A 25672-nucleotide genomic window follows, 5' to 3' on the forward strand; every position below is an offset into this window, starting at 1 on the left:
TGATGATTTTCAAGGCGACGACACAGGGGACGCAACAGCTATAGGCAAGCGGGGTACCCAACGTTACAAGGCACCGCGCCGGCGGCACACGGCTTGTAGCTGGCTAACGTGATATTTATAGTCTGATTTAAACTAGTTGTCACTTGACGTTTAAGCTCCGAAGTTGCGGCGTTGTCTCGTCGAGTAGACTCTCCAGGCAGGCGCCACAGCGCACCGCTTTCCGCAGCGATGGAAAAAGGCTCTACCTTCCATAAAAATCAAGTATAAATACTAATTTCAGTTAGAGAAAGAGTTATATTAATTAGGTACAATTTTCGCATTCGTAAACAGCTTCAAATGTGTCACATTATATCTCAAAAACTAATGCTCTCACAGCAATACTCTTTTTCCTTGATTACTCAAATACCTCTCTTGGCAATGAATTTTTTACAATTTTCGAACTGCACTGCTTTTCCTATATACAAGGTGAGTCAAAAAGGACTTTATAGCTTTGGAATTATACAGAAATTTATTGAGATAACTTGCAGAATCGGTGGATGTGTCAATTTGTAGTAAACAGCCTCAAGCATCACATAAAATTGTCAAGTGTCGTTTTGGTTCGATGTGACTAGCATCTGTGATGCAGCGAAATTCAACCGGTTATCTGCTTCTTCCCCACATTCGTTGTAGCAAATGGGGGTAACTTGTGCAATAGCAGCGTACATTCGATTTTCCATTTTGGCTAAACTGTCTGATGGATAGGGGGGGGGGGGGATATATACACGGTCTTTAATGAAACCTCAAAGAAAGCATACAGCGAGCGCTCTTGTCACCAGTGAAAGCAGACATTTTAACGGTGCACTGCGCTGCCGCTACTCGTGGCGGAATGGGGCACTGATGGGCTACGTGAATCAAACTTGAGGTTGTTTGCTGCAAAATGACACATCTGTTGTGAGGACGTGGCAGTTTTAAATGTGGAGTGTTTTGAACTATGTTTGGTTAAGATACAGGTAGAGGTCGGGTCTGAATCACCATTGCCAACCGCAGCAAACAATTACGCTGTAGCCACTTCCAAATGCTTTGTGTACTCCAATTTGCTCTGTGTTGTGGATTTCTTTTTGTTTCATTTTTACTCAAGTGAAGGGACTAATCCCAGTGCATAAAGCGATTCGAATGCGACTCTCACGACAACAAAAGAAATCAGAGCAATCCCTATGGACTTTGTGTCAGTTTTGATTTCGCGGCAGCACGGAATGCGGACGTAGGATGGCAGCCCTTCGAGAGGGGGCGGGGCTTATTCCCCCACTCCGCTTCCCTACGACAGCTAAGTTCGCGTTTGATTTCTGCCGCGACCGAATGGCACGATATACTGTCCGCATAGTACCGATTCTGTAAATTATTTCAATAACTTTCTATATCATTCCAAAGTTTCTTCTTGACTCACCCTGTAATATTATGCTTCTGAAAACAGCGTGCAACTGTGTCGGTATTTAACTCATAACAAGAATGAAGTTTAAAGTCTCTATCTCCTAAAAAAATAATGCAAAAATACTGAAATTTACGTATAGTATCGCTTTCAGTGGTATCTCTTTGCACATCCAACATCTTTTCTTTCTTTTAATTAGGGCGGGTGTTACGTTGGTTTTTGAAACAGAAGTTTCCGCGTCTAGGAAGGTTTCCTTCTTATCACTGCAATCTCGGTAACTATTAAACAGATGAAATAACGTCTTAGTGTCTACAAAAATCAAATATATTGAAAATGCAGTATAACTACCATAAGGAGGTGCCCGCCTGGTTAGCCGTGTGCTCTAACGCACGGTTTTCCTGAGTGGAAAGGAGCGCCTGGTCACTAGCACGAATCCGCCCGGCGGACTTGTGTCGAGGTCCGGTGGGCCAGCCAGTCTGTGGATGGTTTTTAGGCGGTTTTCCATCAGCCTCGGCGAATGCGGGCTGGTTCCCTTATTGTGCCTCAGCTACACTATGTGGGCGATTGCTGTGCAAACAGGTTCTCCACGTACGAGTACACCACCATTACTCTACAACGAAAACTTAAGAGTTATAATCGTCTGGTGTGAGACATTCCCTGGGGGCGGCGGGGGGGGGGGGGGGGGGGGGGGGGTTCCACTGGGGACTGAACCGCACAATAACCCTGAGTTCAGCATGGGGCGCGGAGAGGTGAAGTGGACTGCGGTAGCCGTCGTGGAGTTGTCGACCACTGCGGCTGCCGCGGGGACAGAGCCTCTCCGACTTTTCTACAATAGAATATAATAAGATAAGGAGGCGATGGGAGGTGTCTGAACAGTATTCCTTAAAAGGGAAACACCGCATCACACCCCCTCAGATACAGTGGCAAGATGACCCAGTGGATGGCCCGTTAAAAACTGGACACAGATCGAGCAGGAAAACAGGAAGAAGGCGAACCGAACTGAAAAAAGAAGCAAAATCGAAACGGTGAATGGTCCATGCTCAAGATCTACATCATCGAGCGCACTCCAATGTCCACGGTGTCGTTCTTATGTGCTCACGGTGTTGGACCGCGCTGGGGGAGATCCGCGTTCAGATCTCCCTCATGCCATATATTTTTTTCACAAAATTATGAACTTTCGTCCGGTCATTGACGTCTCTGTTTGCTGTATTTAAATTTGTTTGTCTCGTGGAGTAGTGTCCGTTTGCAACAGCTACTTGTAAGGAGAAACTGGAACACCTGCCTAACATTGTGTTCGGTCCCAGCGAGCATGCAGAAGTGCCGCAGCTGGACGTGGCATGGACTCAGCTAATGTCTCAAGTCGTGCTGAGGGAATTGACACCGTAAATCCTGCAGGGCTGTCCATAAATCCGTATGAGTACGAGGAGGTTCAGATCTCTTCTGAAAAACACGTTGTAAGGAATCCCAGGTATGCTCAATAATGTCATGTCGGGGGAGTTTGGTGATCAGCGGGTGTTTAAACTCAGAAGAGTGTTCCTGGAGCCACTCTGTAGCATTTCTGGACATAATGGGATGCCACATTGTCCTGCTGGAATTGCCCAAGCCCGTCGGAATGCACAATTGACGTGAATGAATGTAGGTCATCAAACAGGATGCTTACGTACGTGTCACCTGTCACAGTCGTATCTAGACGAATCAGGGGTTCCACATCTCTCCAATTCTACGCGCCCAACACCATTACACTCCCTCCATCATCTTGGACAGTCCACAGTTGACATACAGGGTCCATGGATTTACGAGGTTGTCTCCATAGCCATATACGTCCATCCGCTCGATACAATTTGAAACGAGACTCGTCCAACCAGGCAACATATTTCCAGTCATCAACAGTCCAATGTCGGTATCGACAGGCCCAGGAGGGCGTAAAGCTTTATGTCGTGCAGTCATCAAGGGTACACGAGTGAGCCTTCGGCTCCGAAAGTCCATATCGGTGATGTTTCGTTGAATGGTTCGCACGCTGACATTTGATGGCCCAACATTGAAATCTGTAGCAATTTGCGAAACGTTTGCACTTTTGTCACACTGAACGATTCTCTTCAGGCGTCGTTGGTCCCGTTCTTGCAGGATCCTTTTCGGATGGCAGCGATGTCGGAAATTTGATGTTTTACCGGATTCCTGATATTCACGGTACACTCGTGAAATGGTCGTACGGGAACATCTCCACTTCATCGCTACCTCGGAGATGCCGTGTCCCATCGCTCTTGCGCCGACTATAAAACCACGTTCAAACTCACTTAAATCTTGATAACCTGCCATTGCAGCAGAAGTCACCGATCTAACTGCGCGAGACAATTGACTTATATACCCGTTGCCGACCGCAGCGCCGTATTCTACCTGTTTACATTAAAACACTGGTCAACACTCATTTTCTTGCCAAGGATATTTGAGTGGCTTTAGGATGGGTTAGTGGTGCTGAGGACGAATATAGCAACCATTTATGCAGTTTGGCTCTAGTTTTTGAGATAATGCATGATTTATTCAAAAACTTAGAAAAAATTGCTAATACTGAACTCGAGCGCTACAAACTACAATGAAAAAAGAAAGTAATCTTTATAAATAGCTTCTATGAAAACCTGATAGGCATTTGTCCACGTATAAAACATAATTGAAAATTTTCTCTATAAGTATATCATTTTCCGTCCATGACGAACCGCTTCCTGCACGCTTTCCTTTTATAGGTCTCTTCAGAACAGTCACGTTGCAGATTCCAGCAATAATCTGCCATCATATGCCTGTCCCATCTTCCTTTATATCTTTCCTCTATTCCTTTCATATCTTGATGGAACCGCTCTCCTTGTTCCTCACTGAAATCACCTAGATTACGAGGAAATCAATCCAAGTGGCTGTGAAGGAAGTGCAATTTTATGCTCATGTTAGCTCCTAAGTTTTGAAAGTTTGTGAGCATGTTTTTGACCAGTTCCTCGTAATTGGGAGCTTTATGATTGCCCAAAAAACATTTTACAACAGCGACAAAACTGTTCCAGGCCGATGCTTCAGTGACAGTCATGACACTTGTAAAATTGGTATCGTTGATGAGCCTGCGAATTTGAGGACCATCAAATGTTCCTGCCTTAAGTTTTTCACTACTGAGGCCAAGGAAACGTATTGCAGATGTATGTGAAGCAATTACCATTTCTGTCTAAAGCTTTGGTGAATTGCTTCATTAGTCCTAACTTAATATGTAATGGTGGAAGAACAATCTTGTCCCTACTAACCAGAGGTTCATTAATGATGTTTGCTTCACCAACAGCCATATGTTCCCTTGGAGGCCATGTTTTCTGCTTCCAATGTTCGTGCTTTGCCCTACTATCCCACATGCAGATAAAACATGGGTGCTTTGTGTATCCACTTTGTTGTCCAAGCAAGAAGTTCACCATTTTCAAATCAACACAAATCAACCACTGGTGCTGCATGCAGAACCATCTTGATGTTAGCATATGCTTCACAAAGTTTTGTTGAGTGGGCAATTGGAATAGATGCGTAACGATTGCCATTGTGTAGGAGAACACGTTTTAAACTTCTAGTGGAACTGTCTATGAAGAGACGCCAGTCCTCTGGTCTATATTCCGGCAGCCCCAATTCAAGTAAAAGTCCAGGTATATTGCTGCAATACACTATAACCTCTTCTTGGTTGAAGTATGGAAGAAGGTTTTCTTCTCTCGTCCGGTAAGCTGTTATTTTAACACTTGGATGAAGACAGTTCTTTTCCTTAAGCCTGGATGCTAAGAGTTCTGATGCTTGCTTTGAAAGATTGAGTTCTCGTATCAAGTCACTGAGCTCCTTCTGGTCGAACTGCTGGGGTTGTGTCTCACGTCCTTCGTATTCCGAACCACTACTTGTACATTCCTCGCCGTGCACATCGTCATCTGATGATGTTAGCGTGGGTAATGTTGTGAAGGTTGGTACAGGAACATCGTTGCTGTGCACCACCGGTCTTCTTGCTGACTCCAAATCGGGATATTCCCACTTTCGTTTTTTGAACCTATTAAAACCTTTCACATTAACAATGCAAAAATAGCAATCATCTGTATGGTTCTTCTGCTCTCGCCATACCATAGGCACTCCGAAGTTTAAGCTTTTCCTTTTTCGTTTTGTCCACTGCCGTAAGCACTCCACACAGCATTTACAAACTTTATGGGGTGCCCATGCCTTGTCTTGATCTCCAAGTTTAATTCCGAAATATGCCAGATACGCTTCCTTCACAAAAGGAGTGATATTCTTCCTGTTCTTTTGAAGAACGTATTCACCACAAATGTAGCAGAACTCATCTGGATGGTTCACGCAAAGACGGCGTGAAGAACTCATGTTTTCCTAAAACAAAATTGCACAAATACTACATATTATGCAGAACTTTCTTGTATTTGCATGTCAATCACATCCAACAAACATCATTAATTGTTTTGTGTGAAATGAATACTCACCTCTTATTTGCTACGTCACGATGAAAAGGTTCTATCTCCTTGAAGCTGCACTGCACATGTGTGTGACTGCCGACCATCGCCATTTTTCTTGTTTACACTGAACGCTACCTATCGGCTGTTGCGGGGATTACCTCGGCCAACAAATGAATGTCGAGTACCGCCGAATTCAAATCTGCACAACCCTCAATATCTTCAACACACGCACCGCACAACAGGACTGAACACTTGCTGACAGTGTGATGTTTGCATGATGTAATCCTCAACCACACAGATGCACTCCCTGAGCACAATTGTTTAATAAAGATAGTACAATATCACTAATTAAAAAACAGGTAGCAAATACATTACACCATATATGGACCCTGCAGTCGATATTATCCACATGAAACTCTCATTTCCACAAATAACCTATATCTCAAAAACCAGAGCCAATTTGGAAAAAGTACAAATATACTCGGAATGAGTATCATAACAATATCCCATTTTCGTTCAAACTTCCCTGGCAACGAAAAAAAAAAATTATTTTGTAGAGCTGGTAGAGGCATGCGTATTCACATACATAGATAATTATCTATGTATGTGAATACGCATGCCTCTACCAGTTTCTTTGGTGCTTCAGTGTATAACGACTTTATGTACTACCACTGCCACTGCTAAGACTACACTAGGAGAACAGACACGTCAATGATCAAACGGAAAGTAGATAATTTTGTGAAAAAATAAGCTGGTGCACGAGGGAGACTATGAATAATACGAGGATTGGAACTTAAACAGAGGCAACTATTTATTCACAACCGATACAAAAGAGTTACATGTTTGCACCTGTTACTAATCTCCAAAGTAGTCAATAGCGTTGCGTAGCCAGCGATGTGGAAGGCGTAGTATACTGTTAGCAGAGCCTCTTCTGTTGATGGTGCGAATGGAACGTTCTACACCTGTCGAATCTCTGGAACAGTTCTGAAGCGAATGCTTCGAAGTGGTTCCTTCATCTTCGGAATCAAATCAAAGTCACAAGGATTTAAGTTCCGGGAGTATGGCGGATGGTACAGTACTTCCCAGTCCCATCGACCGAACAGAGCAGCCACAGCCTGCGCCGTATGTGCCCGCGCATTGTCGTACAAAATGATGGGAGGGGTGCGCAGAAAGTGTCGCCGCTTCTTTCGCAAAGCAGGTCGCAGGTGATGCTTCAAAAACGAACAGTAACACTGTGCAATGACAGTCTGCCGTGGAGGAACGTAATGTGTTAGGATAACATCACAGTCGTACGTGATAATCACCATAACTTTCACCATACTGGCGCTTTGACGCACTTTCGACTTTCACGGCGACCTATAATGAGGCCATTCGTTGGATTGGCGTTTTAGTTTTGACACGTACGATATGACCCATCTCTCATCCAGTGTTACGATACGGCCTAAGAAAGCCTCTCCTTCGCGCTCATAGCGGTCCAAGTGCGTCTGAGTAGCGTCGTAACGCATCCATTTCTTCCGTCAATCGTGATGCAAATTTTCGCATGCCCAGGCGATTCTTCAGGATGCGAAGCACAGTCGTAGAGCTAATCTGGTTTCGTGGGCGAGCTCACGAATCGTATGGCGCCGATCACTGTCCACTAATGCGGCAAAAGCAAGCACTTCTTCTTCATACATGCTAGGACGACCTGCCCGATTCATGTCTGCCACAGTTTGCCGACCTTCGTTGGATCTTTACCCAACGTGCCACTGTTCTGTACGGCAATGTTGATTCCCCGCACGCCTCATGAAGACCTTGATGACACTGTCCTGCTGTACGACCTCTGTCACAATCAATCTTGATCCAACTCCGTTGTTCCTGTTTCGAAAACATTACGTTAGACAGCTTGCTCACAAGTGACTGTGTTTCCCTCGATTGTGCGCACGCCGATGACATGGAACGGGAGAGTCAATTTGCTCGGAGGTTAGGTAGGTATGTCAACAACGTGTGCTATAAGCGGCAATAGTAGATCCCATTGCATAGTGTCTCCACAGTAGGGTTCCAACCTACGTACATTGTGTTTCAATATTATCAATTACCTCGAGGAGGTCTGTCGACACATAGTCGACACAGATTTAGGAATCATCGTTCTTGTGAAATACCATTACTGTAGCTCTTTATTCACACGAAGTGTTGAGTGCTAGCGAAAGGGATTTCAAATTGATTCCGTATTTCTAGCTTTACGGAAGGCTTTGACACCGTACCTCACAAGCGGCTTGTAATCACACTGCTTGCTTTTGGAATATCGTGTCAGTTATGCGATTGAATTCGTGATTACCTGTCAGAGAGGTCACAGTTCTTACTAACTGACAGAAAGTCATCGAGCAAAACATAAGTGATTTCTTGTCTTCCCCAAGGTAGTGTTATAGTCCTTCTGCTGTTCTTTATCAATATAAACGATTTAGGAGACAATCTGAACAGCCGTCTTAGGTTGTTTGCAGATGGTGACGTCGTCTGTCGTCTAATAAAGTCATCAGAAGATCAGAACCAATTCTAAAACGATTTAGATAAGACATCAGCGTGGTGCGAAGAATGGTTAATTTCTTCACAAATTCATCCCCAGGTCTACACACTAGCTACACCGTTAATCAGTTCTATAGGAAAAGTGAAATTTTTTGCTGGTCTGAAAGGTGTTCGATGCTTTAAAGCTGATTTTAACTAACACACCTGTTCTAGCTATCTCAGATTTTGGGAGTCTAATGCTGGGGTCACAGCAGTTTTGTTTCAGGAGTAACAGGGATCGCAGCGGCTTATTGGTTAAACCTCTTGGTCTTCATCTGTTCTCGAAAGCCGGCCGGGGTGGCCGAGCGGTTCTAGGCGCTAGTCTGGAACCGCGCGACCGCTAGGGTTACAGGTTCGAATCCTGCCACGCGCATGGGTGTGTGTGATGTCCTTAGGTTAGTTACGTTTAAGTAGTTCTAAGTTCTAGCGGACTGATGACCTCAGATGTTAAGTCCCATAGTGCTTAGATCCATTTGCATTTTAGCAAAACTGTCGCTGAGGTACAAGGAACCGGAGAACAGGTTTTATCGAATTCTACAATTTAACAGAGAGCCTTTCTCCATTCGAAAATTTACAGGAAGAACAGAATAGGGATTAGATCTTAGGGAGTATTAAGAGGCAGTTGAGGGAAGGAGACTCAATAACGAATCATACATGAAAGTCCAGGCCAGAGTTGCAAATTTTACTTTTTTTATTCACTCGATGACTAGCTTTAGGCCGCGACCCATTTTCAAATCATTGTAACATAGTCAAAAATGGTATTTCCGAAGATGTGAAAACCATGCCGAAAATGTGCAACGAACAGTTACAGAGCAGCGCAGCAGTATGCTGGAAGTTCGTCAATAAATGGATTCCAAATCATTAAAGGATTTTTGTGGTATTGTACCCGCCATGACGGGAGACCAAAGAATTGTTTACCCATGCAGCTTGCAATCTCCATTAGACATTGTGTGGGGGGACACTAAGGGACCTACAAAACTATTCCAAAAATTAAGGAGCATCCGACATTGCCCACGTTGGATTTCGACATGATAAAATTACAATGTACGGAAACAACAGAGGTAAAGTCGAATCCGAATAACCGCAGAGATTTTTTGAGTTCTAAGTGGAAACAGAATTTCATGAAAAACTTGTTCGTCGACTATATGGAGCGACTTTCTTGGATCAGCAGTCGAAATATATATATTTTGGTCGTGGTAGATCTCTTTAGCCGTTTTCTCTGCTTGTCCCCTAGCAGGTGAATGACCACTAGTATCTCCATTAAACATCTGGCAGGTCTGTTTTCCTGCTTTGGTCCACTGAATGTGCTGGTGAGTGATAACGCCTCTTCACTTACATCTAGGGAGCTTCGCAGCTTTATTTTGGCAATGCGATATCCCATGTCACCATCGATCCCTGTTACCTGCAGTCCTCATTTATTCAGAGGATCAACCGTAATTCAAAATCTGCCCTAATAATATTTCATGACAAATCGCACTGCTTGGGAGAGACCTCTGTGCTGGCTCAACTTTTCCCTGAATGCGGCGGTCGCATAAGACCATGCCAGCAAGGTTGATGTTCACGTATCTGCTTAATTCACCATTAGCACATTAGTGATACGATGATAAGCTGCTGGAGAAAACTGAGAGGAGGTGCCCTGCCTCAGTGAAAGTTGGGGTTTTAGGTAGAGTCAAAAATATTCATCCCAAAATTAAGGATGCCGAAAAACTTACTGGGGATCTATTGAGGCGTTCTGTCGGTCCCTATGAAGTTGGGAAGGTCCTTGGACTAGTCACGTTTTGGGTACTAAGTACAACAATAGGCAAGTTACCAAGGAATCATTTAAGCCAGATGAAAGACGTAAAGAGCTGAGACCCAGAAGGCCTCCCCCCCTCAGATTAGGGCTGGAAGGTTGAACCGTGCGCCTGCTCGTATCGATACCTGATGAGAAGGGTCGAAGGCAGTGCTGCTGCACTGCGTCGCAGTGGTCTTCGGCGCGGGCAGATAGGAGGCATACAACAGAGGAAAGAGGATTTCACGCCGCATGGCGGAAGAACAAAGAGAAGATGTCGTGCGCTAAAGCTTTTGTTTCGTGCGTGGCATGACGTGGAAGAGTGCAGAGGAAACATACCTTGCAATGTACAGGTTGTACCGGCTGTTTACAAGAATATGGTGTACCGTGATGGAGAGCTTTGTCGATCAGTGTCGTCCGTCAGCGTGTTTGCCACTTGCACTGGATATTTCTGCCAGATAAGGTTTAAACTTGGCTCAAGGCGACTGAGGCATAGTTCCTGCTGATTTACTGCTATCTTATCTGCACGATATGATTGTATTTCACTTGGTGAGGCTTCATTCGTTTATCTAAGCCAGTGCATCTTGTTCTGTGTATCACTTGTTTCGAGTGTACAGTCGCTAACCGCGTTTTGGCGATGTTAGAAGTATTTCTGTAGAACATTGTTGGTGGTTCCAACCAGGTGCAAGCCTTTTTATTTAACGCATCTTTGGCGACTAGACTATCAACGTCACTGTCTACGAGAGGAAAGTTAATTTCTCAGCTTTTTAGCGAACCACTGTTCTAAGATAAGAAAGATGCACGTTTTTCTTCGATCAATACACATAGTCAAATTTTTTCACTTTTTGTAATCAAAAATGGTTCAAATGGCTCTGAGCACTATGGGACGCAACTGCTGAGGTCATTAGTCCCCTAGAACTTAGAACTAGTTAAACCTAACTAACCTAAAGACATCACAAACATCCATGCCCGAGGCAGGATTCGAACTTGCGACCGTAGCGGTCTAGCGGTTCCAGACTGCAGCGTCTTTAACCGCACGGCCACTTCGGCCGGCTTTTTGTAATCGTTTCCTGCAAAGTGTCTGTAGAAAATGTACAAAATACTCCATATGGTACATCAAACAATCTTGAACATGGCTGCTAACGGCAACTGTCAGTAGTTATCGATTAGTAAAGGAAACAGCCACCGGAAGTTTGTTCATTTAATCTTGACCTAGGCTTCGATGTTACTATGCGTATCTTCTTCAGAATTACGTGTTACTGGTTACATTGATTAAAACATGTTACATGAATCACGAGCTAACCAGCTCAAGTCACTTCCAGTAATTCAAATTAAATGTCCTTTAACACTACGAGGATAAAATTCATTGGGCTGTTGAACAACAATCATTTACCAGACACCAATGATGTTTTTTCCGTCAGTTTGATTGATCTGATGCAACCAGAATCTACACTGATGAGCGAAAGAAACTGGTACACTTGCCTAATATTGTGTACGGCCCCCGCGAGAACGCAGATGTGCCGCAACAGGACGTGGCATGGACTCCACTAATGTCTGAAGTAGTGCTGGAGGGAACTGACACCACGAATCCTACAGGGCTGTCCATAAATCCGTAAGAGTACGAGGTGGTGGAGATCTCTTCTGAAGAGCACGTTGCAAGGCATCCCACATATCCTCAATGATGTCCATGTCTTCGGAGTTTGGTGGCCAGAGGAAGTGTTTAAACTCAGAAGAGTGTTCCTGGAGGTGTGGGGTGTCGCACTGTCCTGCTGGAACTGTCAGAGTCCTTCGGAATGCACAACAGGCATGAATGGGTGCAGGAGAACAGACAGGATGCTTACGTACGTGTCATCTGTCAGAGTTGTATGTAGACATATCAGGCTCTCATATCACTCCAACTGTACACGCCCCACGGCAATACAGAGCCTCCACCAGCTTGAACAGTTCCCTGCTGACAGGAAGAGTTCACGGATTCATGAGATCGTCTTCATACCCGTACACGCCCATCCGCTCGATATGATTTGCAACGAGAGTCGCCCGACCAGGCAACATGTTTCCAGTCATCAACAGTCCAATATCGGTGTTGACGGACCCAGACGAGGCGTAATGCTTTGTGTCGTGCAGCCATCAAGAGTACACGAGTGGGCCTTACCGATGATGTTTCGTTGAATAGTTCGCACGCTGACACTTGTTGATGGCCCAGCATTGAAATCTGCAGCAATTTGCGGATGGGTTGCACTTCTGTCACGTTGAACGATTCTGTTCAGTCGTCGTTCGTCCCATTCTTGCAGGATCTGTTTCCGGCCGCAGTGATGTCGGAGATTTGATGTTTTACCGGATTCCTGATACACACGGTAAATTCGTGGAATGGTCGTACGGGAAAATCCCCACTTCATCGCTACCTCGGAGATGTTGTATCCGAACGCTTGTGCGCCGTCTATAACACCACGTTCAAACTCACTTAAAACTTGATAACCTGCCATCGTAGCAGCAGTACCCGACCGCACAACTGCGCCAGACACTTGCCGTATGTAGGCGTTGCGAACCGCATTTCACATATCTCTGTATTTGAATACGCATGCCTATACCAGTTTCCTTGGAGCTTCAGTGCATTTCCATCTTGTGTCAATCTATTCGTCTTACAAGGAAATGGTCCAAACCGGCATGTTGAAAAATGCTCTGAAATTTTTTATGTGAGAAGAATACACTGAAGGAAAGACAGTGTCAGAATGTTAGCTGCTAAGTATTTTAGAAAATGTTGAGAATTGCTGCCCGCATCTCGTGGTCGTGCGGTAGCGTTCTCGCTTCCCAAGCCCGGGTTCCCGGGTTCGATTCCCGGCGGGGTCAGGGATTTTCTCTGCCTCGTGATGGCTGGGTGTTGTGTGATGTCCTTAGGTTAGTTAGGTTTAAGTAGTTGTAAGTTCTAGGGGACTGATGACCATAGATGTTAAGTCCCATAGTGCTCAGAGCCATTTAAACCATTTTTTGAGAATTGCCAAATTCATAGTTCGCCCGGCAGCTGGAGAAATGTACTCCCGCTACTGGAGTTGTAGCGGACAGCGCCTGCGCGATATGGCAGGCGCATATCCTTGACTGATGGCGCATCAGTAAGCAGGTAACACGACTCGGAGCGACTTATTTGTAAAGTAAATTTCAGTTTCCAGTGATGGTTGCTCTGAATCAATTGGCCACAGTCACTGTTCACTCAAATTTGCGCCTGATTTAATATCTTTGATAATTACCGGTTGTGTTTGTGGTTCGGAAGTGTTAACAATGGAGATAAACTGAGTTAATATTGATCTGATGTAATTACATTTTCCTGAAGACGTATTGAGTCCCAGCTTTATCTTACTTTGAGTATCTTCTTCAGATGTACATAATATTACTTAGTTACATCAATTACAACATGTTTCATTAATCATGAGCTAAGCTGTTCAAGTCACAGGCAGTAATTCAAATTAAATGTGCATTATCACTACGAGGGTAAAATACGTATGACTGTTGAACACACATTATTGAATCAATATTCATTGTGATAGTGCTTAATGTTAAGCAGTGTGCCAACTTTTGCTTCGTAAAATCTAACTGAAAACAGTGTAAATGGAAGAAAAATTACACGAAGTAATAAGTATGCGGCAAAATAAAATACGTAGAAGTGTGAGAGAAAAACAGCAATTTTCTAAAGATTTGCTACAGAACTGCTCGTGAGAGGCAGTGTACCATTACTGATGGAGAATTACGAGACCAGATCCTCCGAATCGCAAGTGAAATGAATATTGCTGATTTCAAGGCTTATTCTGACTAGTTAAGCAGATTCAAGAAATCATACAGCATGGGAAGTCGCAAGGCTACGAATTTTCTTAAAGATACGTGTAAAGGAAATGCCACTAATTCGTAGCTGATGTAAAGATGAGGTGTGCTGTTATCTCCACGTCTGCTGTGTCTACACCGAACGTAAGGTTTCGTGAAAGAACTGTGAGCAAACCGCACTTTATCATCTCGAGCCGAAAAAAGACAGTCTGTTGTACAAGTGGTTAATGTTCTGACACATTCGTATACGACAATGCCAGTGATACATTAGAGTGGATTACTGTTTCTGCAGCTTTATATCCGTCTTCAGAACCCCAAGGCAAATTAGGAACAAGAATAAGACTGTTTAGTGGCAAAATTCTTCTTTCGACTGAACGTTATTTTTAACGAAATTGTCAAAGAATATAATTTAGGATAGGTTCGTGGCATTTGAGGTTTATTAGGGAACAATATTCTTAAATTGCACTTATTTGTGCATTATTAGTTTACATCGGTACGTTTTGCAATTTTCGTTAAGTATACTTGCCATGCAACACAATAAGCAGAGCAACGACCACAACCATATCTTACTCCGCCACAATTCTTTCGAAATAAGATTACCAAGTATTTGAGGTGCCTGAATGCATTGATTTTGTTTCGTCAGGTGTGCCTGGTGTAAGGAAACTGTTTGTGAGGACTACGGGCAATAAAGAAGGAATTGTTTCGTTGTTGGCAAACTGTACATTATTCAAAAATTATCATACGAATTGGGCTGCAGGAAATATTATAAAATTATATGTATTTAAGAAATATTTCAAATTTCCCGTTGATGGACGTCTGTAACGTAACATCAAACACTGCCATAATTTATCTTCGTCAGAATTACGTCTGCAACAGTTTAGCTGTCAGTATGAACTGCCTCTAATTCAAAAAATTACCTGTGGCATTTTTTTATAGTTTAGGTGCATGCGGCAAAAACGAGTAACTTTAACAATTTTTAAGTAGCAGTTGCAGTGCGTCTTAGCAGCTAAAATTCTGACAGTGCATTTCATTCGTTGTATTCTTTCCGCATAAATAATTCAGGGTGTCTTTCGACGTGTCGGATTAGAACAACGCGTACACAGTGTCCTCAGCTATTTAGTGTATATCTAATTTGTCTTCCCAGCAATTTTTGCCTTCTACGGCTCCATCTTGTGGCAAGGAAGTTACTGCTAACATCTTAAAAATGTCCTGTTTCGTCGTCGTTTCCGCGGAGAACTTCACTTCTAATCGGTTCACTTAATTTTCAGCATTTTTTGTAACACCACATCTCAAGCACTTCGACACTCCTCTTGTGAATTTCTTTACAGGTAGATATGAGAACAGGTGGAAGTCAGACAGCGTTAAATCAGATGTGGAGATCGGCTGCCCGACCATGGGTACTTCCAGTCCCTCTCTTCCCATCGAAACAAATTTGCTTTATTACGCAGCGCACTGTCCAGAAGAAAGATGATTCTAATCTTCTGCAGACTATCACTCCCACAAAGGAGTTTTTCATCTAGTTAAAACAGAATACTTGGGTACTATTCGTCAGTTATTATGGGACTACTAGGCTAGCGCAAGCAAATTGTTGCCACAAACATGCTCACCTGCTTCTGACAAGCACTTTGACTGCTGTTCCGTTTCTAGCGTGACCACAGCTTTTCCTCAGTAACAAATATGCCCACAACAACGTCCTAGAAAGATCCAAGTGTCGCTCAGGAATCTGTTTTCGTGTTTACATTTCGTCGACATTCGACAGAGCATCATGTGGTAATTTGTTTTTGGCACCGTCGACAATGTTGCATCTATGGTAGGCCAATTCGTAAGGTTTGCCGTCTTGATTGGCTCGACACAGCTGCAACAGTTCCACTGCTGCTCAAAACGAATTACAGCACGATGCTTCATGCTGCGCCGATCTGTTTTCGTTCCTCTATCGGCGTGCTACGGTACTGTGATGCGGCCTTTCCAGTGTGTACCATGACAGCAGATATGAAACTTCAGAACAAAAAAATATTTTTTCGAGATAATAATAAATGCATCATGACATTTCCTCGCATTTTCTCTAAATTTTTGTGCGTGACTAAATTTTGGGTTGCCCTTTACGTTATCTCAAAGAAAAATACCGACACGTTTTGGTTCAGTTTCCGATTCCTGAAGGGCTGAAAATGAAGAAGCAGGCTCTTTATGAACCCTCACCATTTTTGGATGAATTCTCATTGGTTGTAAACGTGCAACACACAGTACATGATGCCAGTAGATACTCTTGTTCGTTAATTTCAATTATATACACACACATTAGATTCCAGGCCGGGCTGGAGATTTTCCTCTGCCAGGGGCCTGGGTGTTTGTGTTGTCCTCATCATTTCATCATCATCTTTCGTGACAGTGGCTATACTGGATTGTGAACAAATTGGACTGTGCAAAATTGGGAACTTATACGGGCGCTGATGACCGCGCAGTTGAGCGCCCAACAAACCAAACAACATCATCAGACACACACACACACACACACACACACACACACACACACACACACACACGGCTGTTCGAAAAGCGCCATAAACAAAACTTCTTCATATATTAATTTGATACCTACATTATTGCGTAACATGTGCCAGTACAAGGTTAAAATGCCCCTGACGAACACCTTCTCTATATTTTTCGTCTTTCACTCTTACTTACGCAACCAGTTTCTGATTTTCAGTCCCCGACCTTCCCATCGCCACAAGAAACTGCGCTTATCATTGAGACTGAAACCTCTTACGTCCGCAGGTGAGACGACAAATCCCGGAGCAGTGTGTTGGCAGGTGAACACGAAAGCAAAGGAAAAAAAAAGACGGGTCAAATGCAAGCCTTCGAGATTACATCTCATGCCAGATTAAACGTGAGTGACGACCTGCTAGCTCTGTATTCGGCCACCATACTGCCTTTAAATCTCACTTTCTCTGGCCAAACGGCTAAAAATGGCGACTACTTTAGCTAACGGGAGAAAAAAGTTGTTGGTGCGTAACTTCGTTGCGTTATGTTTTATATGCTGGTATTCTGGTTGCTATAGGTTTATTTATCGATTGTCGTTTTTTACTTGTAGTTCACTGTTGCTATCTGAGTTTACATATCATCATTTGTCATTTGGCGATAGTGAGTGGAAGTGTGGACGCTAGAAAATGGAGTGCCAACTTGAGAAATCGGAACATTTCCGACATATTCTTCTGTTTGAGTTCAGCAGAGGGGTGACAGCAGCAGAGGCAGCCAAATGCATTTTCGCCGTATATGGGGATAATGTCATTGGACAGGGCGCGGCAGGAAAATGGTTTTTTTGTTTTAAGGAGGATCGTTTTGACATTAGTGAATCCACATTCAGAAAGATCTTGGGTCCAGAATGAGATTTTCACTCTGCAGCGCAATCTCATTCTGGAAACATCCCCCAGGCTGTGGCTAAGCCATGTCTCCGCAATATCCTTTCTTTCAGGAGTGCTAGTTCTGCAAGGTTCGCAGGAGAGCTTCTGTAAGGTTTGGAAGGTAGGAGACGAGGTACTGGCAGAAGTAAAGCTGTGAGGACGGGGCGTGAGTCGTGCTTGGGTAGCTCAGTTGGTAGAGCACTTGCCGGCGAAAGGCAAATGTCCCAAGTTCGAGTCTCGGTCCGGCACACAGTTTTAATCTGCCAGGAAGTTTCAAGATCTTGAGTGTTTGATGAAGAGCGTTTAAACGCATTAATCCACAATAATTCATGCCAGTGTATTCTAGAACTGGCAAATGTTATGAACTGTGATAATTCCACCATTGTGCGACATTTGCATGCAGCGGGGAATGAATATTCAAAAATCTGGTGTATGGATACCACATGCTCTAAGCCAAAAATCACAAAAATCAGCAGGTTGCCATACGTGCATCTCTGCTTGCTCGTCATCAATTGGTTCGTGAACAACATCCACTATTCCTATCTTGTGTCATTACTGGGCACAAGAAATGGTGTCTTCATGCTAACGTAACTAAAAGAAAGGAATGGTTGGGCCCAAACAAAGCAGAAACTCCCCATACAAAGACCTGCGCGCATCCATAAAAGATAGTTATGCACCTGGTGGAACAGCGACGGTGTGGTGTGCTACGAATTGCTTCCCTGAGCTGTAACAATCACTGATAACGTTTACTGTTGACAACTGAGACGTCTTACAGACGCAGTCCAAGAACAAAGACCAGGAGGACTACGTGAAGTGATGCATTCCTTGATAATGGTTCAAATGGCTCTGAGCACCATGGGACTTAACTTCTGGGGTCATCAGTCCCCTAGAACTTAGAACTACTTTAACCTAACTAACCTAAGGACATCACACACATCCATGCCCGAGGCAGGATTCGAACCTGCGACCGTAGTGGTCGCGCGGTTCCAGACTGTAGCGCCCAGAACCGCTCGGCCAGTCGGGCCGGCCCATGATAATGCCCGCCCGTAATACAACAGAAAGAAAACGGTAATTTTTCACGGTTTTCAAAAAAAACAGTCGTTTCGTCGTTATAAAACGTGCAGCATCTCAATTTGCAAATTTGATGCAATATTTTATTCCTTTGTCCTTCACTGTGATGACGTCCACCTCATCGACAACACTTCATCACAAATAAAACACTCAGACATTGCACTGACCTCCATTAACAAACGTAACTAATTATATGAATGCGTGGTGTCTGTTCTTTCGGACACGTCCGACTGATTGGCCTCGATGGGCAATGAATCCACCACCTACCGTGCAGTTGCACAATTACGTTCGACCTACTGTGGGATTTTCAAATTGCTAACATGGAAGACATGGACGGGAACTGCGGACAGGTGGCATTGGTGGGAGTGTAGGTCGGCCGAGAGGTGCGCCAAGGTAGTCTGAGCAACTGCGATAAACACTGTGTCCGGGTGGTGCAGTGGTTAACGCGACTGCCTAGTAAGCAGGAGATCCTGGGTTTGAATCCTGGTCAGACACACATTTTCACTCGTCGCCGCTAATTCTGCACAAAGTCCCGATACAGCTGACATCAGTAGTTCCTTCCTTTCCCTTTCCTTTCCACCCCTCCGCCTTCAGGTTACATAATAAGAACGAAACAACGGTCAGCTGACGACTGGTGCCTGCAAGGAGCATCAACAATACGCGTCCCGGCAAAAGTACATGTTTGCGACACTAATGGAGCAACAAAATGTAGAGAATGAGTATCTGATTAATAAACGAAGAACAGTGGACACTGGAAGAAATCACTGAATTAAAGGTAAAAAAAAACTGATGTTGGTCGTTAACTATGAGATTTACATAAATAATTGAATAATGGTGATATTTACTTAGGAGTTAGGTTTTTGTCAGTTTCTCTGATTCATTGAAAACATAATTTGATGGTCCACAACTTTTATCCTATAAAATTTTGCGTGGAATTGGCTAATTCTCAGATGCTACACGTTTTATTGCAGCAAACGAGTGTTTTTTGAAAACTGAAAATAAGTTTCCTCACGAAGCTTTTGTAACTAACCTCAGTCGATTCAGAATTTATTGCTTTTCAGTTTTGGTAACCTTGGAATTTCCGATTAAACGCTTAGTTTCGCAGGAGTTTTAAAAAATGTCTTAAATTTTGGTGGTTTTCTTTGAATCATGGCTGAAGCTCCGATCGGAAATCGGGTCAAACTTAGATTATTCATGTCATAGGTCTACCTGAGTGATTAAAACAGTTTCAAGTATTCCAGTAATTTTTGAAACGCAACCACATTTTTGGAGCTAATTGTACTGGCTTATATGGCATTTGACTGGAATATCCTCCCTACCCCCCCTCTCCTCTCCCCCCCCCCCCTCCCACCACCACCCGGATCGGTTCAGCAGTCTGGAAGGTGTTTTTCCCCCCACACATTGGCTCCTTTCTTTGCGAAAACTAGATATGTGAGAGTTGTCATGTGCGTATTTTTTGCCGCACGGTGTAGCTGCGCGGTCTGAGGTGCCTTGCCACGACTCGGACGGCTCTCCCCGTCGGAGGTTCGAGTTCTCTCTCGGGCATGGGTGTGTGTGTGTTGTCCCTAGCGTAAGTTATTTAAGTTAGATTAAGTAGTATGTAAGCCTAGGGACCTGTGACCTCAGCAGTTTGGTCTCATAGGAACTTACCACAAATGTGCCAGAAGTGTTGCAACAAACTTCGAGGAGTTGTTGAGCGTGTGAGCGTGTCTTGAGAAACAAATCGAGTGTAGGAACCCGTGACTGGAAACGTCATCCAACGACGCTACAGGGTGTCGAAGTTACAGGCACCGGCGGTCCTCTAACACTGTCGGACCATACGCGGTACGTCTCGCCACGTTGTTTGTCATTCAGTGATCGTGACTGATTGCTACAATCGCCAATGGGGAAGATGGACCTAACTGCTGTGCACAAAGGCCTTGTCTTCTGTGAATGAGATACTCTGTTGCTTCTGCGGATGACGGTTTCGGACATGGGTTTCGACCCGCAGCTTATCTTTCTCCTGAAACCCTCTAAACTCTCCAATGGTTTTCGGTGTACAGGAGAGAAATAAACTGCAATTGGAAACCCATATCCAAAACCGTCATCCACCACAGCAGCAGAGCATCTCATTCATAGGAGACGAGGCCAATCTATGCAGCAGCTGGCTCCATCTTCTCCACTGGCGATCGTGTCAGTCAGTCACGATCACTGAAAAACAACATTGCGAGACGTTCCGCTTGTGGTCCGTCAGCGTACAAAGTCACGTTTGTTGCCGCAGGGATGTCCTACCGGCACGCGCCGCTGCCAATAACTTCGACGCTCCGCAGCGTCGTTGGATGACGTTTCTGGCCTCGTTGGATGACGTTTCTGGACACGGATTCCTATCCTCGATTTGTTCCTCAAGACACCCTCTACAACTCTTCGAAATTTGTCGCAACCTTCCTGTGACACCCTGTGTAGTTTAGTGTTATGTTTGTACTGCGCAATGATGGTGTTGGGAGATGGGAGATGATGAAACCCAGTGCTAGAATGTACCTATTCCTCTCGAACAACACAAATGGAGCAGCCAAGACAAGCGTCCCCATCCCGCGGACTAACCACAATCAACAGTTTCACATTTCCTCACTTCATGACAGTGCGGAGAGATTTGGAATTTAACTCAGTACAACGCGCAAAGACTGGTGATCGGGATCTTCACGATACCACCTACATTACCTTTGCTGAACAAATACTGGCAGTGAAAACTTCATCCACCGCCAAGAATCTAAATAGCTTACCTCCGAGTGGAGCCCGGCGACACAGGCGAACACGACAGTTATCTCTAAGTTAATGCTGGTAAGTGTGCACTGTGCCATGGAAACAGTCACAATAATTACACAGTTAATAACTGCTCTTTAAAGCAACAGTGACCTAATCGTCAATTTTGATATTATACTCTTTCGAGTCCACCCCGATAGATGAGTGGTCAGCGCGACAGAATGCCGCGCCAGGGGGCCCGGGTTCGATTCCCGGCTGAGTCGGGGATTTTCCCCGCTCAGGGACTGGGTATTGTGTTGTCTTCGTCATTGTGTTGTGTTGTCTTCATCATCATTTCACCCACAGGGGTGGCGACAGGAAGGGCATCGGATCACCCCTTAAATTAACCTTGCCAAATCACACGATAACCATGCCGATCCTGCGAACGTGCGGGACACAGGCACAAGGAAAGAGACAGTATTATACTCTTTCGACAATTGTTGCAAATGATTTCTAGTATCTAATAAAGCCACCGGGCGAGGTGGCAAAGTTTTGTGTGGCTGTACTCGTGTTAGGGCAGGAGCAGGGTTCAAATTCAACGTCTCGACACAGTGAATTATGCTCTACGTCTACATCTATACTTTGCAAACCAATGTGTAGTGCATGGCGGAGTTGTGCTAGTTAGGGTTTCTTCCCGTTCCATTCATGTATTGAGTACGGAAAGAATGATTGTTTAAATTCCTCTTTGCGTGGTTTTAATTAATCTACTCTTGTCGTCACGATCCCTATGCGAGCGATAAGTAGGAGGTTGCAGTATATTCCTCGGCGATTTGCAGGTAGGCTTTCTCGAGATAATTTACGTTTATCTTCAAGACCTGTTGTTCAGTTTCTTCTGCATCTCTGTAAACACTCCAACGCGGGACAAACAAACCTAAGACACAGCTGTGTCTTGAGAATGTCGTTATTGTATCACACGACTAGTTTCGGCGGCGCATTACCACCAAGGAAATTACTCTTTTGGCAGTGATGAACCTGAGCATGGCGGTAATGTGCCTCCGAAACTATTCGTGTGATAGAATAAAGACATTCTCAAGACACACTGTGGTGGTACTTTTTCTCATACATATCATTAGCTGAAGTCACTCGTCCGTGCAATAAGATGGACATCCGTAAATTAAACGTATGACCATTTATGCTACCCTTCCTGTATATGTCCAGTATCCCAAGCTAGTCCTATTTGGCACAGGTCCCACATACTTGAGCAATATGGGTCGCACGAGTGATTCTTTAACAATCGTCTTTGTAGACTGACTGCATTTTCCCAGTATTCTACCAATAACCCGAAGTCTACCACCTGCTAACCCACGACTGAGGCTATGTGATCATTGCTTTCCATATATGTACGAACTCTTACACCCAGATATTTGTATGAGCTGTCCGATTCCAACTGTGACTCGCTGATGATATAGTCATAGGATACAACGTTTTTTCGTTTTGTGAAGTGCACAGTTGTAGTTTCTGATTTCTTGTGGGTATTTTCGTTCTGTCGTTGCAACTATAAAAAATACGTGTTTTTTTCACTAGATGCGTTTCGCTTTATTGAGGTAAAGCATCGTCAGTGATGGTGATTTTCACTTGATTTTTTTCCTACATCGGGAAATACGCTCTGCTAGCACATCGTTGACGCTTTTCTTGTTTAGACACTGACAGTTGCAGTCTCATTTTTAGTTGCTCTGTAGAACTACGCATTTTTTATCTTTTAGACAGCACACTTTTTTCACACCACTGTAGAAAAAACAGAGGAGCGTCAAAACGCGAAATGGAAACCGATCTCAGTAACCAACTGTATGTCTGTAACAGTAAAGATAGGACACATCTTATATGGAATGTTGTATTCGAATTATTCTACACTAGTATCTCCTAAAGTATAGTCCTCCTGAAAAATCTGAAGCCAGACATCGTAGTGGCGGTCAGCATGACAGTCATGAACAGCCAGATGTACCATACGATCACTACTACAGTTATCTGACTCAAGGTCGCGTGATATGGATGCAAAGGATAGATACTGTCTGATCAAAAGTATCCGGAAACCCCTACGTAATGTGTAATTGACCTCTAGATGTGACGTGAGGTGGACACCTCAGTATCAAAGAAGACGGGGAGTGTTGTGGTTGTCATTATGGAAGCAGTAACAGCAGAATGGTTCAGACAGGGAAGCTCAGTGACTTCGATTGTGGACTTGTCGTTGAATATCACCTGGGTAACAAATTCATCATGGACACTCCACCTATCTAAAGCAGCCCAAATAGGCTGATGGAGATATGAAAGTAAAGTGGAAACGCGAAGGAGCAACCACAGCTAGACAAACCGGGTGAACGTCACACACTGAAGGGCAGGGACCATAGAGGAGGGTCTGCCACGGCATGGCAAACTTTACACACGCACGTTGTGCAGACCATGTGCGGCCGAGACCTGATCTGTCTCAGCTTTGCTTGGTCCTTCTGGGGAGTACCCGGAACAGTGCTACATTTCCTTGAGTATTGTGGTTTGGGACTTTTTATCGGCACAACTCTCTTCAGTTTGGGAGAATCATGGCGTCAACGCCATTTACCCTTCGCTATTTGTTCGTCGTACGAAGGACATTCACAGGTTCAGTGGCTGTTTGCATAAAAAGAGGCAGTCTAGCTATCTATTGTCACAAAAAATGAATGGAAATGACAGAAAGACGGATGAGAATTCCCATTATATTTTATACAGTTGTGTAAACAACGGGTACCGCAGATTTACTATGAAATGATATTACAGCACAATGCACAAAGAATTTCATGAATTAGCTGACAACGAAAGTGCAAAAACTTATATGATACCCCACGGGATTTATTGTCCAGTACATCAAGAAGGGCTTTCTGCTACATTTTCAGACATGGAGCACGTGAAGGAATTGCTGGTACGAGCAGTAAAATTTCTGAAGTCGCTTACAATAGTCCACCGGAATTGCAAGAGTTTTCGATGGAAATCAACGAAGAGTATGGAGACTTTATATGTTATCGCGAAGTACGTTGGTAAAGTTAAAGGGCATGCCTGGTACGATTTTTCGATTTAAAATCCGCTATTTCTGAATTTATGAAGGAAAGAGGAGAGCAGGGACGAAAATTAGAACATCTGCAATGGATTGCAGACCTTGAATTTTAAGGGGCTTGACTTCAGACTGCTAACAATAAGACATTTCAAGGTGAAAAAAATCTTTTGATTTGATGACGGACGCATTTAAAAAGAAAACTGCATTGAAGACTGAAGGGACAATTTCTGACAAAAAATATAGTGCAGTTCCCGAAGGTCACTGGCGTTAAAGAAAATGCGACGTTTGAATAATTCATTGTCGCCTTGAAAGAATTGCAGGCATTCTTTCTTAAACATTTTGAAGACACTGCCGATCTTACATTTTTTCGAACTGTTTTCGAGACAGTTTGCCATTTGAGTTGAAAGGCTCCTGTCCATCTCGAGCTGGAACTGAGTAATCTACATTAAAACTGTCCCGGACATCTACATTGTTCTCCTCAGGTAGAGTTTCCACGTCTCCATAATTACGTAGCAAAAGTACTACAACATTTTGATAAACCTAATTGTGTGAAAAACCATTTATGATTATGAAACTAAATAAATCAGAAATACGTGGCTACCTGAGCGGGAAAATCTTTTAAACTGTCTGCGTCTGTCCATATGCCGACATTTTGTATTACATAAAAATGATGTCTTCATTACGCAAAAAATTAATGATACTGAAAATTAGTTTCGTTTGTGCTCTATGTTGTTGACAAATAAAATATGAAACCATGTCGCACGCAGTGCGCCTGTATTGCCATTTAAATATCGCTCAGACATCATGATCTGCTGGTGGGGGAAGTGTGGAGGCAGGCTGAGCGCGTGAGCTGAATTCTTGGTCGCCCCTGCAGCAGGTGATATCGATCTGCTTACTAACTTTATCTAAGGCTAAAACTTTTTAGAATTTTTAATCAGATGATTTGGCGAAATTTAATTTTGAAATTCACTGAATGCATCTCGCTTTGCTCTCTAACCCTCATTTTGATTTCATCCAGCCATTGTGCCACAAGTTACAAATTCGTTCTTAAGAAACAACTTGAGTAAATACAGCTTTCACTAGGAAAGAATTTAAGGAAAGCTGAATGCACTAGATAGGGCACGAAATACAATTTCATTCATATTTGGCTGAGGTAGGGAGAAGTTAGGGCAAAAGCTCTCCAGCTAATGAAAAATCCTGTACCGTAGTGTTTCTTTCAGTCATATCCTTGGGTGGACTATCTAGCTATAGGTAAGGTACTGTACGAGAGGGCCGTTTCAGTTGCATACACCCTTCACATAAAACTTTTCCCATTCCTAAATCAGTCACAAGTGTCCTTGTAGTAGCCACACATCTGCCTTGTGATCGGTATTGTAGCATCATAGAACAGAGAAAAAGTCCCTAACAATCACATTACAAAAAAAAATA

General features: G+C 43.8%; 1 protein-coding gene across 1 annotated transcript in view; it reads right to left on the reverse strand.

Moving 5' to 3' along the window:
- LOC124805036 (glutathione S-transferase D7-like) overlaps positions 1–25672 on the reverse strand; it is a 100938-nt gene that overhangs the window by 70098 nt on the left and 5168 nt on the right. The window lies entirely within an intron of this gene.

Source organism: Schistocerca piceifrons, chromosome 7 (assembly GCF_021461385.2).
Source record: "Schistocerca piceifrons isolate TAMUIC-IGC-003096 chromosome 7, iqSchPice1.1, whole genome shotgun sequence".
Lineage (NCBI taxonomy): Eukaryota > Metazoa > Arthropoda > Insecta > Orthoptera > Acrididae > Schistocerca > Schistocerca piceifrons.